This window comes from Schistocerca cancellata, chromosome 5 (assembly GCF_023864275.1).
Source record: "Schistocerca cancellata isolate TAMUIC-IGC-003103 chromosome 5, iqSchCanc2.1, whole genome shotgun sequence".
NCBI classification, from domain to species: domain Eukaryota; kingdom Metazoa; phylum Arthropoda; class Insecta; order Orthoptera; family Acrididae; genus Schistocerca; species Schistocerca cancellata.
Genome location: NC_064630.1, coordinates 403,905,902 through 403,922,093, shown reverse-complemented (window position 1 = coordinate 403,922,093; position 16,192 = coordinate 403,905,902). Strand labels below are relative to the sequence as shown.

The 16,192-nt window shown below is 41.6% G+C and overlaps 1 non-coding gene across 1 annotated transcript; it reads right to left on the bottom strand.

The window, feature by feature from the left end:
• Nucleotides 1-2,539: 2,539 nt before the first annotated feature.
• Trnas-cga (transfer RNA serine (anticodon CGA)) lies at nt 2,540-2,614 on the bottom strand. The gene has a single exon. It is a non-coding gene; the product is annotated as a tRNA-Ser (tRNA).
• Nucleotides 2,615-16,192: the final 13,578 nt, after the last annotated feature.

The window sequence follows — 16,192 nt, the reverse complement described above, 5'->3', positions numbered from 1 at the left end:
ATTATGAAGCGTTAAAAATATTTAAACATGTAGGATAAATGAACTTCGTTTTGACAGTACATGGGTTGCCTTCTCAAGGCCTGCTAGTGAACCATTTGGAACCACTGGTTGCTATGGTGAAATGATCAAAACTGTTTTTGATAGTAAATATTTGTAACACTTTCATCACTGTTCACTCCCACAATGTATTCAAAAGCAACAGAAAAAGTTGATGGTATCACCGTCGGACAGTGGTTTGTTCATAGGCAGATCGAGAAGTCTCTGTATTGTTTTAAAAGTAGGATTCCGGTGGAAAACTTCTGAGAAAGAAAGGTACGAATGGAACTCGGAGATATTGTGGCGAGGAGATGCCTTTTCCTGCATGAGTTGCTAGCAGTGAATGCGGAGAATGTAGTATGGACTGTCGAAAGATGGGTCAATGTGGGTCATGTACGATCAATTATATGGACAGATGACACGTGTCACGGAAGTATGAGTGTGCCAACCGGTAAGGGAGGGCAACGAATTGGTGTTCATGATGGCTCTATGTACGGTTTTTTACCCAGTGCTATGATGATGTTTCTGTACAATAACTATCGATTACCGAAAGGAAATGAACGCAGATTCAATTAAAGACTGGTTCAATATTAGTTTATTTACAAATGTCAGCTCTGGTAGTGTTTTTGTAATGGATAACGCGACATACCATTCTGTACTATTAAATAAGGCAACCACGGATGCTGCAAGAAGAGATGAAATAGTCAGCTGGTTGAAATAAAGTAAAATAATTCTTGAACAGAATATGCAATGAGCGAGACTTTTGAAATCAATGAAAAGAAACAAGCCACATAAGACGCAGTATGCAATTGATATGTTAGTACAGAACCACGGCACAAAGTTATACGTCTTCCACCGTACCAGTGCCATATCAACGTCATCCAATTTGTCTCTGCTCAAATAGAAGCAGGCGTCGTGCAGCGAAATAAAAACTTCACGTTGCGAGACACTGAAAGGCTGCTAAATAAGGCTGTCACACGAATAACACCAGAAAATTGGAAGGACGTCGTGAATCATCAAGGTCGAAAATACAGAGGAGTCTAGAAAAATGTAGACACTGTTTGATAGCTAGTATCTTTGGAACAAAATGGCATATCGTTGCAATTTTACGTGGTAGCGTAATCCATTGTTTCTTCAAAAGATCTTGGCGCTCGTTTTCCGGCAGATGACAGTGCAGCGAAGAATGAAGTAAGATTGTCGTTTGAGCAACGCAAGGCCACGCTGATGGGATTCTGGAAGTACGGATACAGAAAAATTATGGAGGTACAACGACAATGGGGTAATGTATATGGAACTCAGCAACCAACACGTACAACAATTTATTGTATTCGGGATGAATTTGAAGCCGACGATACTGTTCACGATGTGCTTAATGAAAGGTCTGATCCACCGAAAACATCATCAACTTCCAGCGCTCCTGTGTTGTAACATTTTACTACGTCACCTCAAAAATCTGTGAAGTGGCGTGCGCATGAAAGCAGTGTAAGCCGGTTACGCGTACGGCGGATTCTGAAGGCGGAAAAGTGGACAACCCGGTTCGATGGATGGAGTGTTACGCGTGGTTTGAAGGCATGCCTTACGAGGATGAATGGTTTTCAGGGATGGTTATCTGGTTTGACAAGACTGCGTGCAATGGCCTCCTGAAAATCCTCACCTTCACCTGAACAAACATGTTAATCTACCAGGTTTTATAACCCGTTCATCATAAGAATAAACCTGATGTAAACAAACACAAACGCGATGATTGGTCAGAAGCCGTAGCACACGTACACCGGTGTTGTTACGCTCTTGGAAGTAGGTCCTGCTTCTGTATTAGATATCTTATTACTAAGTTACGTTAGATGAAACTTTAAGATATTCAAATATATTAACAGCCATCAATGTTTTCCTTAATGACGCTTTAGCTACGTAGTTTTTGTGTCAAAAATCGTGTAGTCACAGCCTCTGCAGCGTTGTGCTCTGATTGCCATGCTGTTAGTGTGCAGTATAAAAATGGCTGAGACTGCTTTCTGTTCAGTAGTGAAACACGCGCGTGGAATACGGTTAAAGAGTCCCGAGAAATAGGCTGTTCTTAATGTATTTCATAAATTTACGGAGATAATCGACTTTGAAGTTTTCCAAGCGTTGTATATACTGCAGTTGATGCACAATCTCACATTGAACCTGTAGCGCAGGCGGTAGCGTAATGGTAGGAAACACAAGTGCAGTTATTCGTGTGTTGGTTCAAATCTCTCCAGTATTTATTTTTAGTTCAATCTGAAATACTTACAAATCGTAATTATAAAAATCATTTTTTTATGAATAATGCATGTCTTCTTGTTCCTTATTACAAACTGGACGCAAAATTTCTGTTTCCATTTGAAATACAAATTCTTAGTTATCGATGTTTCATGAAAGACTGTTCATAAAAGTTGTTGAAATCAAGAAACCATAACAATTTAATTTTTTAGGCAAAACTGAAAAACCAAATCCATTTTGAAACTTCCTGGCAGATTAAAACTGTGTGCCCGACCGAGACTCGAACTCGGGACCTTTGCCTTTCGGGGGCAAGTGCTCTACCAACTGAGCTACCGAAGCACGACTCACGACTCACGACTCACGCCCGGTCCTCACAGTCCTCAGTTGGTAGAGCACTTGCCCACGAAAGGCAAAGGTCCCGAGTTCGAGTCTCGGTCGGGCACACAGTTTTAATCTGCCAGGAAGTTTCATATCAGCGCACACTCCGCTGCAGAGTGAAAATCTCATTCTGGGACAAATCCATTTTATTTGGACTATGTCCATCGCTTCGTACCACAGAGGTAGATGAGTATCGTAGAAACATGAAAAACAATCATTTTCACAGCATCGAGCACATTATACGAATGCTGCATTTTACATTTGCTACAGTACCATTACAATATGAACCCAACAGAACTGATCTGGAGCTAAGCTGCGGGATTTGGCCCAAGAAGTAATAAGACTGTTAAGCTGCCAGACGTACTGGAATTAACGCAAGCAGATTTTTCACGATTTTTGGAGTCGTGACCTATTGTCAGTACGGAAGACGAGTAACCGATCTTGCTGCAGTGAAGCAGCACCGAAAAGGCGAAATAACCGTTGTCGTGGTCAGATAACATTTAACGAATATGTGTTTTGTGAAATTTTGGAGAGTGTAAGAAGAAAATCAATTGATAAAAACCACACAATTGCAGATATGTTCCATTAGACGGGATGGGCCGGGGGGGGGGGGGGGCGGGGGGAGCGGGGGGGGGCGGGGGAGGGTGATATCTGGAGTACGTTTCACAGTACACGCTTCATAGGGCAAAGGTACAAATTTCACTCAGTGCAAACTAAATGTTTGCATTCTTGTTTATTTCGCATCCACCACGAGAAAACATATATACTGCATCAAATGAAATCTGGACACAAAGCTACGTCAGTGTTACATCTCCATGTAAAAAAGCGCGCTATTTCTTTATTCATTTGGGCATGGAAACTTGCTTTTAAGGGCTAACAGCGAGTTGTGTAGCTTATCATTCATTTCCGTAATTTATTTCAATAACACAGGTCTCCAAAAAAAATATTTTTTGAAAGTTGTTTGAAATTAGATAACTGCCTTTTATGTACTTTTCAGCGCTGATTTCAAAACTGCATTCCATTTTTTTCTATTACGTCAGGTTTCCTCACAAAAAAGGGAGTATTTTTGGATATAATAACCAAATTTGAGCAATTTATCAGATTTTTTTTCCAACGTTATAAAATTTTATTTTATTTCTAAATCATGTTCTAAACTACATTTCCAGTACACTTCCATCTCTCTTTAAGCTCATAAGTCCTTATAATAACGCTTTCGCTTTCTGTTGAAGCTTCTTTTATTGCTTTTCCGGCTGTAGTCTCGTTGAGGATCATCTCTTTTTATCATCCAGCAGTAGTCCGCTGTCATGTTGACGTTCCATCTTTCTTGATATCTTCTTTCCATTTCTTTGATGTCTTAGTAGAATCTTTCGCCCTGCTCTTCACTTACATCACTAAGGTTTGCAGGGAAGTAGTCAAGATGTGAGTGGAGAAAACGAACTTTAATGCTCATGTTACAGCCCAGCTTCTTAAAGTTGTCGAGCATGTCTGTGACAATTGTTTTGTAGTTTGGATCTCTTTTGTTTCCTGGGAGACGGATAACAACTAATTTAAAAGATGTCCATGGTGCCTTTTCTTTTGTTTCCATTTTGTCCACAAAGTTGGGATCCGTCATTAGTTTTCTAATGTCTGGTCCGACAAAGATTCCTTCCTTTAGCTTTGTCTCGGATAAACCAAGAAACTGTTCACAAAGATATCTGAAACATTCACCTTCTTTTGGCAATGCCTGAAAAAATTGTTTCATCAGCCACAACTTAATGTGAAGTGGTGGAAGTAACATCTTTTTGGGATCCACAAGGCTTTTCCTCTCAACATTTTCAACCTCTACCTGTAAGGTTTTTCTCAAGGGTCGAGCATTTTTTATGTAGTTTTGGTTTCTGTCTGTACTGTCCCATTCACAGATAAAGCAAAGGAACTTTGTATAGCCACTTTGTTGACCAAGGAGCATTGAAATCACTTTTAAATCACCATATAGTGTCCATTTGTGGTCTGAATAGCAGGTCAAGGTTTTCGTAACATTCTTTTAAGTGAACCGAGTGTCTAACGTATAGAAGCATACTTATTGCCATTGTGTAGAAATACTGCTTCAAGGCTTCTTTTTCAGGAATCAATAAAGAGTCTCCACTCATCAGGAGCATATTCTATTTTGAAACGTGCCATAAGTCCAGGAACATCACTCAAAACACCAGGTCACCTTCTTTAGAGAAGAAAGATACAAACTCCTTTTCTCTCGATCCATACCAAGAAAAGAATGTACCCGGAGCCAACATATGTTTATCTTTCAACCTAGATCCTAAAACCTCTGGCGATTCTTTGGAAAGGCCTAGGTCTGTAACTAAATCGTTCAGTTCAGATGGTGAGAATGGAATGGGATCGATTGTGCCAGGATCGTAGCAAATATCTATCCTCTTCACTATCACCTTGCTGAGCCAATGGCTCCTGATCATCTATATCATCCAAAGAATCTGGAGGAGAGGTACTTCAGGTCCATGAGGAGCAGGGCGACTGGCTGATTGAATTTTAGGGTAAGAAATATCGTTTTGTTTTTCAGATCGAAACCTCGTACGTTACAGGAACAAAAATAACAGTCATCACTATGATTTTTGGGCTCCCTCCAAAATCATTGGTATTCCAAAACGTAAGGACTGCTTTTTACGTTGAGACCATTGCCTCAGTTCTTCAACACACACTGAACAATGTGTGGGCCCCAAGGCTTATCTTGATTGCCTAACTGTTTACAAAAATAGGCGAAATATACCTTCTCAACAAAATCGGAAATGTTTCTTTGTTGCTTTTTAACGGTACAGTTACCACAAATGTAGCAGAAGCAATCTGGGAAGTTTATACATCCTCTGGTAGCCATTATCCATTGTCCATCAAACAACTTCACAACAGAAGAAAACAGTCATCACTTTAAAGTACTAGTAACAACAACACGTGAACAGCACAGAGTGAAGAGGTACTGTGAACTGAAGGACAACATCCGAAGCTGACTGCTTGGTGACAGTGGGGGAAGGGGCAGCGCGACAGACACTCACTGACATGAAAATACAGCTGGTTTCTCCTAATTACTCTTTATTTTACGTACATCTAGTATGAAAAGAGCTAAATAAAAGTCTATGGAGATCTTAAATACCAAAATTCGAACTCACTAGATTACTGAAATATCGAAAAAAGCGAAAACTAGACAAGCAGTTTGTGAAATAACTGTACGTGATGCAACTTTCCACTATTTTTCAAGAAATCAGCTTTGAAAACGCTATAAAATCACTTAATAAATTTGAAACAAATCTTATGTCACAGACTTGTTTAATTAATCACCATTTAGAGACTATAGTTCATCCTCGTGTATTGTTTTCACTGGTGTCGTTATAGATCCGGTAACGCCTCGAAATTATGTGTATGTCAACGGAATTGTTAGATGTTCTCTGAATATATATTAAATGTTAAAATAAATTTACGTCAGTTTTAGAAAAAGTTTGATGTATTTACAGGTTGACAATCATTGAGCTATATGAAATAAAATCGTCATGACTTACGAACATTTTGAGTTAGGAGGTTCAAACTGCACGGTTGGCCGTGGGACAAGATGGGAATTCTTATGCGCGTGTATGGTTTGATTTAGCGACGGATCCCACTTCCATTCGGATGGATTCATCAATAAGCAAAACTGACGCGTTCGGGGGATTGAGAATCCGCATTTCGAGATCGAGAAGTCGCTTCGCCCTCAGTGGGTGACTGTCTGGTGTACAGTGCCCAGTCACGGAGTAATCGGTGCGATATTCCTTGATGGCACAGTGACTACCGAACGGTGCGTGAAGGTTTTGGAAGATGATTTCACCCCCATTATCCGAAGTGACCCTGATTTTGACAGATGTGCTTCATGCAAGACGGAGCACGACCCTATCGAAGTAGGAGAGTGTTTTATGTCCTGGAGGAGCACTTTGGAGACCGTATTCTGGCTCTGGGGTACCCAGAGGCCACTGTCATGGGCCTCGATTGGCCGCCATATTCTCCCTATATGAACACATCTTACTTCTATTTGTGGGGCTGTAGTAAAGACAAGGTGTACAGCAATAATCCCAAAACCATTGCTGAGCTGAAAACAGCCATACAGAAGGTCATCGACAGCATCGATGTTCGGAGACTTCAACGTGTCATGCATAATTTCGCTATTCGACAATAAGCGACCTAATGTAGCGAAAATGTGATTCATCCGAAGAATCGGCACGTTGCCACTGATCGACTGTCGAATCCCGATGATCCCGTGCCCACTGCAATCGTTATTGACGATGTCGTTGGGTCAGCATGTCAACACGTAGGGGTGGTCGGCTGCGGAGCTCCATGCTCAACAATGTACGATGAACGGAGTACTCTGAAAGACCTGTGCGTTCACCAGCATTGTGGTCTTTCGGCAGAGATGCCACAGATCATGATAAATACTATTTTACAGAGCACATGTTCTGTGAAGAGTCGTGGACGTCCAACCATTTAGCGCCTAGTGTAGTTTCGCTGTCCTACCTCTTTCCGTAGAAATGCGCACGACAGCAGTACGTGAACATTCGACCGGCTTCGCCACTTTCGAGACATTCTTTCAAAGTCACTGCCGGATAATATTCATCCGTTTGTCAAAGTTGTTAATTTCATTGGATTTCCTCATTTGCAGCCCAATGTTGGCTAGTGTGATCCCCGTCGATTTCTGCTCCGCTTACACACTTCATTTACCGCGTTCAGTGCCCACAACCCAACCAGGCGGCAACCAACGTTGCGTTGGGCACTGGTCGTAAACTTTGGCTCATCAGCGTGTGTAGCTTTAGGTCTAAGTATTTACCGTTTGTTATTATCCTGCTAAATTCACCAAATCCACTGATCTGGTTGTGTCAGTTACGTTTGTGATTCATGTTCATTTCATTGTTTTTTACTTACCTTTATGATAACTCACCTTTCGCGGCTTGCTGTGTAGATTATACCTATCCAATAAAAATAGTGCGTGCTAAAACTGAGCTCTTGTATTGCTGCTACATATTTTTATGTCACTTCACTCGCTCCTGTGTTTCTGTCAGTGCCACCTAAAATGTATAAACGCTTGTGTCCTGCTATCCATTACAAAATAAAGTTCGTTGCTGGTTCTTCTATAGGTTAGAAGTAGTCTTTTCTTCCACTTCCAAAATTGATACTTGAGCACTAATATATTTCTCTTAAAACTGAAAGTAACATTAAACTATTGTGCTTAAAAGTTTTCGTACTTTTCTGTATGTTCCACTCAGTTAGCCCTCATGGGGGTCAAGAGCAATATTAGCATTGAAAGTCCCATGGATTACGTACACTATGTAATCGAAAGTGTCTGGACATCCCCAAAAACATACGTTTTTCATATTACATGCATTGTGCTGCCACCTACAGTCAGGTGCTCCATATCAGCGACCTCAGTAGTCATTAGACATCGTGGGATAGCAAAATGGGGCGCTCCGCAGAACTCACGACTCCGAAAGTGGTCAGGCGATTCGGTGTCACTTGTGTCATACGTCTGTAAACGAGATTTCCACACTTCTAAATTATCCCTAGGTCCACTGTTTCTGATGTGATAGTGAAGTGGAAACGTGAAGTGACACGTATAGCACAAAATCGTACAGTCTGTTGACTGAAAGAGACCGCCGACAGTTGAAAAGGGTAGTAATGTGTAATAGGCAGACATTTATCCAGACCTTTCTTTCTTTCTTTCTTGGAGACTTTGTCCCGCGTCACGAGGGGTCCGCCGTGTAACTATTGATTTGGCAGTGTTAGTTACAGAGGGTGGCCGGATGCCCTTCCTGCCACCACCCCGAGCCTCCTGGGACGGAATTAGTGTAACCCAGCTGTCTGCATGCAGTGTAAGCCAGGGACTAGTGCGAACGTTTTCCCATGCCTGTGAGCCGTATAACTGAGGCAGAACGTGGGAACCAGTCTGGTATTCACCTAGTTGGATGTGGAAAACCGCCTAACAACCACATTAAGGCTGGCCGAAATACCGGTCCCCGTCGTTAACCCACTGGGCGGATTCGATCTGAGGCCAGCGCACCTACCCGAGTCCAGGAAGCAACTCATTGGCGCTCTCGGGTACCCTGGCGGGTATCTATCCAGAACATCACACAGGATCCATTGCAAGTACTATGACAGTTAGGCGGAACGTGAGAAAAATTGGATTTCATGGTTGTGCTGCTGCTCATAAGCAACAAATCACGGAGGTAAATGCCAAACGACGCCTCGCTTGGTGAAAGGAGCGTAAACATTGGACGCTCGAAAAATGGAAAGACGTTGTGTCTAGTCAAGAATCATGGTACACAATGTGGCGATCCGATGGCAGGGTGTGGGTATGGAGAATGCCCGGTGAACGTCATCTGTCAGAGTATGTAGTGCCAACAGTAAAATCCGGAGGCGATGGTGGTCGTGTTTTCCATAATGGGGCTTGCACCCCTTGTTTTGCGTGGCACTGCCACAGCACAGGCCTTTTTGCTTCCGACTGTTGAAGAGCAATTCGGGGATAGCGATTGCATCTTTCAACACGATGGAGCACCTGTCGATAATGTACGGTCTGTGGAGGAGTGGTTACACGACAATAACATCCCTGTAATGGACTGGCCTGGACAGTGTTCTGATCTGAATCCTATAGAACACCTCTGGAATGTTTTGGAACGCCTTCCTGCCTGGCCTCACCGACCGATATTGATGCCTCTCCTCGGTGCAGCGCCCCGTGAAGAATAGACTGCCATTCCCCAAGAAACCTTCCAGCACCTAAATGAACGTATGCCTGCGAGAGTGGAAGCTGTCATAACGGCTAAGGGTGGGTCAACACCATACTGAATTCCAACATTACCGATGGGGGATACCATGAACTTGTAAGTTATTTTCAGCCAGGCGTCCGGATACTTTTCATCACATAGTGTATGTTAATGCAAAGACAAAGAAAAACCCACTTAAGTTCCTCCGTCTATTTAATTCCTTTAAGATCAGTTTTTTGTCCCATCCTTTTCCACTCACCTCAATCAACCTGTAATAAAATACTTTGCGAGGTCTGCGCCCGTACACTTTGGATTCCTCAGTTATTTTACCTAATCCACAGTGATCAATATATTGTCTTGCCTATTAATTACATTTCCTCACTTCTTATCTGATAGTCACAAGTATATTCTATCACAACTTCCCTCCTATAATCCAGCGTCATTTGCCATGTAGGTGTACTAATTTTTCGCTTTACTTAGGTATTGTGTAGAAGACACAATGACACTAGCATGTTTGTGTTGATGTTTTGTTCGTTAATCTTGTGTCCCGATCTATAGCCTTCTTACTATTTTTGTCATAGTATTACCTACACAAACATGGTCTCTGCTGTTAGTTTTCCATGCGTTTTCCTACTGGAAGCAAATTTTCAGGTCGCGATGTGTGTACAAACCTTTTATCTTCTCGCTCTGCAGGTATGCGAGCAGATATCTTCCATCGTGCAGTTTTTGCTCAACGCGAAAAAGGCCGGTACCACTTGCCGTGATGGTATACAGTGGGTCTTTAGCAGTACACTTTCCCCAAAGCTGGATGCGTGTCAGGTGCTACCTCGTCATTGTTGCCGTTATACTTTGGCCTGGTGGGCGTAGCCCGTTCTTTCCCACCGCCATTACGGTACCCATTTACGTTATTATGCTACTAGTCTTTTTACCTCCCTTTATAAGGACCGACAAGGAGAGTTCTAGATTAGTTTCTGGAACCAGTATCACTTTTTCTCTAATGTGAGGTGGATGTTTTCCTTTCAAAATGTGTTGAACATTACTAAGAGCCACGGGTTTAGCCCAGAAAGGAGTCTTATTTATGTACTTTTCGAAACATTGTCTTAACGATCCCTGCCCGATGTTGCATGGCTCTCGACAAAATACTTGTTTTCTTAAGCTTCCTTGCACACGACGCGACCAACATTTCACAGGAAATGCAATGTCAAATTGTGCTAATGTGTGACAGTTCTCTGCCGTCTCGGATGCCCAAAGCGCGGGTCCACCTTGTATAAAACCTAGTACATACTGAATCTTTTGTTGTTAAGACCATGATGTAGCTAACACGCTTCTAAAAGTTTTTACGAAAAAACTGGGTGAACAGATGTCCTTTCTGGGATGAACATTGGAATTGTCGATATTTTAGACTGTCTTCTAGTATAACTGATGAAAGTGTAGTGTCTGCTCCCACATTTCGTATAACAGCGTTTTTTGGTACTGTGTTGGTACTAGCTATTGTTCCTTATGCACATACATTTGCATGAGGAACTGGGCTAAGACAATCATCATTACTCTTACCTGTATAGCTAATACCATTCCTTGCTTGTTCCTTAATGTTATTCCATTCTTATTCTAATTCCTCCAGTTGTGTTCCTATTAGTGTGTGCACATGATTCTACCACGTGTTGTAAGCATTCTTTGTATCTGAAGTAACTAAATTTGTATCTTTAATACTGACTATTCTGATCTGTGTACACATCGGTAATCGTTAGCTCAACTGTATTCTCTAGCTCTGTCTCCAACCTGTTGTCAATTAAATTCTCTTTCTGTCATAAAAAATCATCAACTTCTTTTTCGCGTTTTGTTGCTGCTTCGTCTCTTTGTCTGACTACCTGTTGAACAGAGGACTGCAGAGCTGTGTGTTCTAATTGCATTGTATGAAAATCATTTGTCAGTATTTTAATCTGCTCTGGCATGTCTCTTACTGTATTTCCTGTGCTGAAATGTCATTAGCTATTCCTCTTAAGTCGCCGCGTATCACTACAGTAACGTGATTCACAACGTCTGTTTTCAAAATTTTCTGCATCTGAGTAAGACTACTAACACCGTTAGTCAAAGCCTCTAGTCTTGCTGAAGTGTTTTCATCAGGTTTCTGATAGAGTAATGCTTCTATCCTTTGATATAGTTGTATAAAAGGGTCAAGTGTAGGCTTTACTACTTCGTAACCAATACTGCTCGCAGACTGTGACGTTGCTTCGCATGGTGGCGCGTCAATATCGCTACTGTTACCCTGAACATTTCTAATCTTAGGCTCGGATATAATATCTAAAGTGTTCTCTTCTTCCGAACTTTGCATGGTTGTTGTTTCAAACTTAGTTTTAACCGTAACAACGTATATGAATTTCCGAAATTAAGTAACCTTCTCTTTCTTATTCGTCGATGTTCATTACGTAAACCGTTCACACATGACGCTTAGCTTAGCTTACTTCTGCGACTGAAAAATATTTCTTTGCAAACAATTGCGTCACGCTCAGCATGTTTGTGCCCTATTGTAAGAATGTTTCCGGCGTCTTGTGAAACATATAAAGAAAAATTATTACAAAAATAATAAATTTTGAAACTACTAGAAAATAAACGAAATTATAAGCGCAGGACACACTGGGTCTCGTAAAAAATCAAGCCCACTGCCATGTTTAACAAGCGCTAAGAATGAGTACTGATGTTCTTTACCTGATGTGCTGTTTTGCTGCTGTCAGGACGTATTTCAGAATCGCCTTTTTTCCAGATATTTTTGTTCTGTTTTTACTGCCCCAGAACTTTGGAAAAAATTATTTATTACTGTAGTTTTCTCGGCGTCATACACTCAGTTTCATATAGGTCGAAACAAACAAACATTTATGTAACAATAGTATTAATGATTAGCAAATATGTGTACAATAAATATGGTAAATATGTATACAGTTACGTTATGTAAACCGTCACCGTGTGAAATCTCCTTCTGTGTCACTTGGCGTTGACGGGGTAGAAAAATTGTTGGCCACTTAGTGAGAGAAAAATTAAATAGCTTTGAAAATCAGGTATGCTCACAATTTGAGGATGATTCTCGGTGGTATTGCTAGTCACATCTCACAAAAGGCATTTACAATAGCGAGAGAGGTACGAACAGTTATTTCCTAGTGCGTTATTTCATAGTTAGTTTTACGATTTAAAAAAAGAAAAAAAGTAACTGTCTCGCTGTAGATCGGTATGCAGGAGATAGAGGGCTTCTCTGATGAGCTATCTTGCAGAGAACTATTATCCTTTTCACGTTTTTACCATGATGTCGGGAAGTTAAAGACTGCGAGCTCTTGAACAGGATGAGAGTTTCTCTCTTAATTTTTACGTGCCGCGCAAGCGGCAATTTTGACAAAGTCCAAGCGAATCAGGAATTAACCCGTTTCCACTTACTTCCTTTTACAGACTCGAAGAACTGCTAAACTCCTTCGCTTTCTCTATAGTAAAAGCTGCCAAATGACTATAAATATAATAGTGTACGCCGATTTCTTCACTGAAATGGTTATTATTAAACGGATATACTCCCCTCTACACAAACTCTATTCAACGCTAAAGAAAAGTATAGATGCCAGAATGTGACAAAAGAATGTCAAACTTAAAATATCTACTGTTTTTCTACAGAGATCATAATATTCTGTCTGGCACCGAAATTATTTGTTGTAACGTTTCAAGTGACACCAGTTATCTTAGAGACGGTGACTTTCAGAAGAACTGAGAAGGTCGATGTTAATTAAAGTGCTTTGACAGATTTCTACAGGAAATCGGTATGCGTCGGAAAACTTATCCTATGGGCGAAAGTGGCCCTACAGTTTAACGTGGAATCGGAACCACTTGTCCTTAGCGGCGGCCCACGTCTTTGAGAAATGAAGTTTAGATTAAAGGGAGACTGAAAATTTTCGTTGTCCGGCCGGGAATTGAATCCGCGATCTCTCGGTTTCCACTTACGCGCTTTACCATACGAAGAAAATGCGCGCCAATTACACACATAATTGATTACAGAGAATCACTTCTGGGCCTGAGTAAACAGCCAGTTCGAACGTAGACAAGAGGAATTACTCGATAAATCGAACTAATAGTGTTGTCTTTTGAAAAACAACTCGCCAAATCGAAGATATCTTGTGTGTTTTGGCACACCCAATAAATCGAAGCGATTGTCATGAAATGCTGTCAACAAACACCTTATAATTCGAAGTGGATATTTAGTACCTGGTAACTGTTTTGTAAATTCGTAAATATTGTGTCAGTCATTTCGGTAACTACGTCGACATTAAGCTCTTCACGACATTCCTTCGTTTATTCATCACAGAATATCGTAGTACATAAATCAGTTGAAAATGACTTCAAAGTAGAACAAGTATTTTACTCTCATAGCGACATTGTCATGATTTAGAGGAAATGTAGAAATTTGATGATTTAGTACTTTTTAATGATTATGTGAAAAGCAGAAGAAAACGGAGAGCCGATTCCATCTGTGACTCCATAAAACGAGACGTAGCACACTGGCCAAAACTAGACGGAAAGTCCGGAAACCTATACCTGTTGAGATTTGAGGAGCCACTTTGTTTGTGAAGAATAATGTATGTCGTCGCAAGAGGTAGGGTAGTAATTACTACAATACCGAAGTCTGTAAAATTGTAAATAACCCTTGAGGTGAGACATCGGAATTGCTTTAATATTAGTGCACGGACAGACCTAAAAGGTCATACTCTTTACTAAAAAGATTAACAGGTAGTGTGTATCAATAATTTCTGTGCGATGAATTAGCAGTGCTATTGGTGAGCGTTACTCATGCAAAAAGATAACGACAGAGGTTTATGAACGACCGAGCATCGCCCTATTTTCTACGGATCTTGTGACAGGAGCTCACTGCAACGTTACACGGGCGACGGACTGGTCGAGGATGTGTGTCCTGTCCTTAGGTTAGTTAGGATTAATTAATTCTAAGTTCTAGTCGACTGATGACCTCAGAAGTTAAGTCGCATAGTGCTCAGAGCCATTATGAATCACCCCGAAGGGAGCGATCTATTGATACGTAATCAGCATGGTTTACGAAAACATCGTTCTTGTGCAACACAGCTAGCTCTTTATTCGCACGAAGTAATGGCCGCTGTCGACAGGGGATGTCATGTTAATTCCGTATTTCTAGGTTTCGGGAAACCTTTTGACACCGTTCCTCACAAGCGACTTCTAATCAAGCTGCGGGCCTATGGGGTAACGTCTCAGTTGTGCGACTGGATTCGTGATTTCCTGTCAGGAAGGTCGCAGTTCGAAGTAATAGATGGCAAATCATCGAGTTAAACTGAAGTGATATCAGGTGTTCTCCAGGGAAGCGTCCTGGGACTCCTGCTGTACCTGATCTATATAAATGACCTGGGTGACAATCTGAGCAGTTCTCTTAGGTTGTTCGCAGATGATGCTGTAATTTACCGTCTAGTAAGGTCATCCGAAGACCAGTATGAGTTGCAAAGCGATTTAGAAAAGATTGCTGTATGGTGTGGCAGGTGGCAGTTGACGCTAAATAACGAAAAGTGTGACGTGATCCACATGAATTATAAAAGAAATCTGTTGGAATTCAATGACTCGATAAATAGTACGATTCTCAAGGCTGTCAATTCAACAAAGTACCTGGGTGTTAAAATTAACTTCAGTTGGAAAGACCACATGGATAATATTGTGGGGAAGGCGAGCCAAAGGTTGCGTTTCATTGGCAGGACACTTAGAAGATGCAACAAGTCCACTACAGAGACAGCTTACACTACACTCGTTTGTCCTCTGTTAGAATATTGCTGCGCGGTGTGGGATCCATACCAGGTGGGATTGAGAGAGGACATCGAAAGGGTGCAAAAAAGGGCAGCTCGTTTTGTATTATCACGTAATAGGAGAGAGAGTGTGGCAGATATGACACGCGAGTTGGGATGGAAGTCATTAAAGCAAAGACGTTTTTCGTCGCGGCGAGATCTATTTACTTTCTCTTCCGAATGCGAAAATGTTTTGTTGAGCCCAACCTACATAGGTAGGAGTGATCATCAAAATAAAATAAGAGAAATCAAAGCTCGAACAGAAAGGTTTAGGTGTTCGTTTTTCCCGCGCTCTGTTCGGGGAGTGGAATGGTAAAGAGATAGTATGATTGTGGTTCGATGAACCCTCTGCAAGCACTTAAATGTGAATTGCAGAGTACTCATGTAGATGTAGATGTAGATGTAGAGACACAAAAGGTGAAACAAGTGAAAAGCCGGCCGGAGTGGCCGTGCGGTTCTGGGCGCTACAGTCTGGAACCGAGCGACCGCTACGGTCGCAGGTTCGAATCCTGCCTCGGGCATGGATGTGTGTGATGTCCTTAGGTTAGTTAGGTTTAATTATTTCTAAGTTCTAGGCGACTGATGACCTCAGAAGTTAAGTCGCATAGTGCTCAGAGCCATTTGAACCAATTGAAACAAGTGAAAAAAATTGGAAATATGTGATAAGGTGTTAAGGGATCAAACTGCTGAGGTCAGCGGTCCCTAAGCTTACGCACTACTTAATATAACTGAAATTAACTTACGCTATGGACAATACACACACCCATTCCCGAGGGAGGACTCGAACCTCCGATGGGGACCGTGACAAGGCACCTGAGACGGCGCGGCAACCCGCGGGGCTTGTGAAACAAGTGGGAAAGACTTAATGTTGATTTATTAATTAACCCCCGCTTACACGGTTTGTTGAATTGAGGACCGGAGACCTCGACGAGATGAACACCTGTATACAGAATGTGG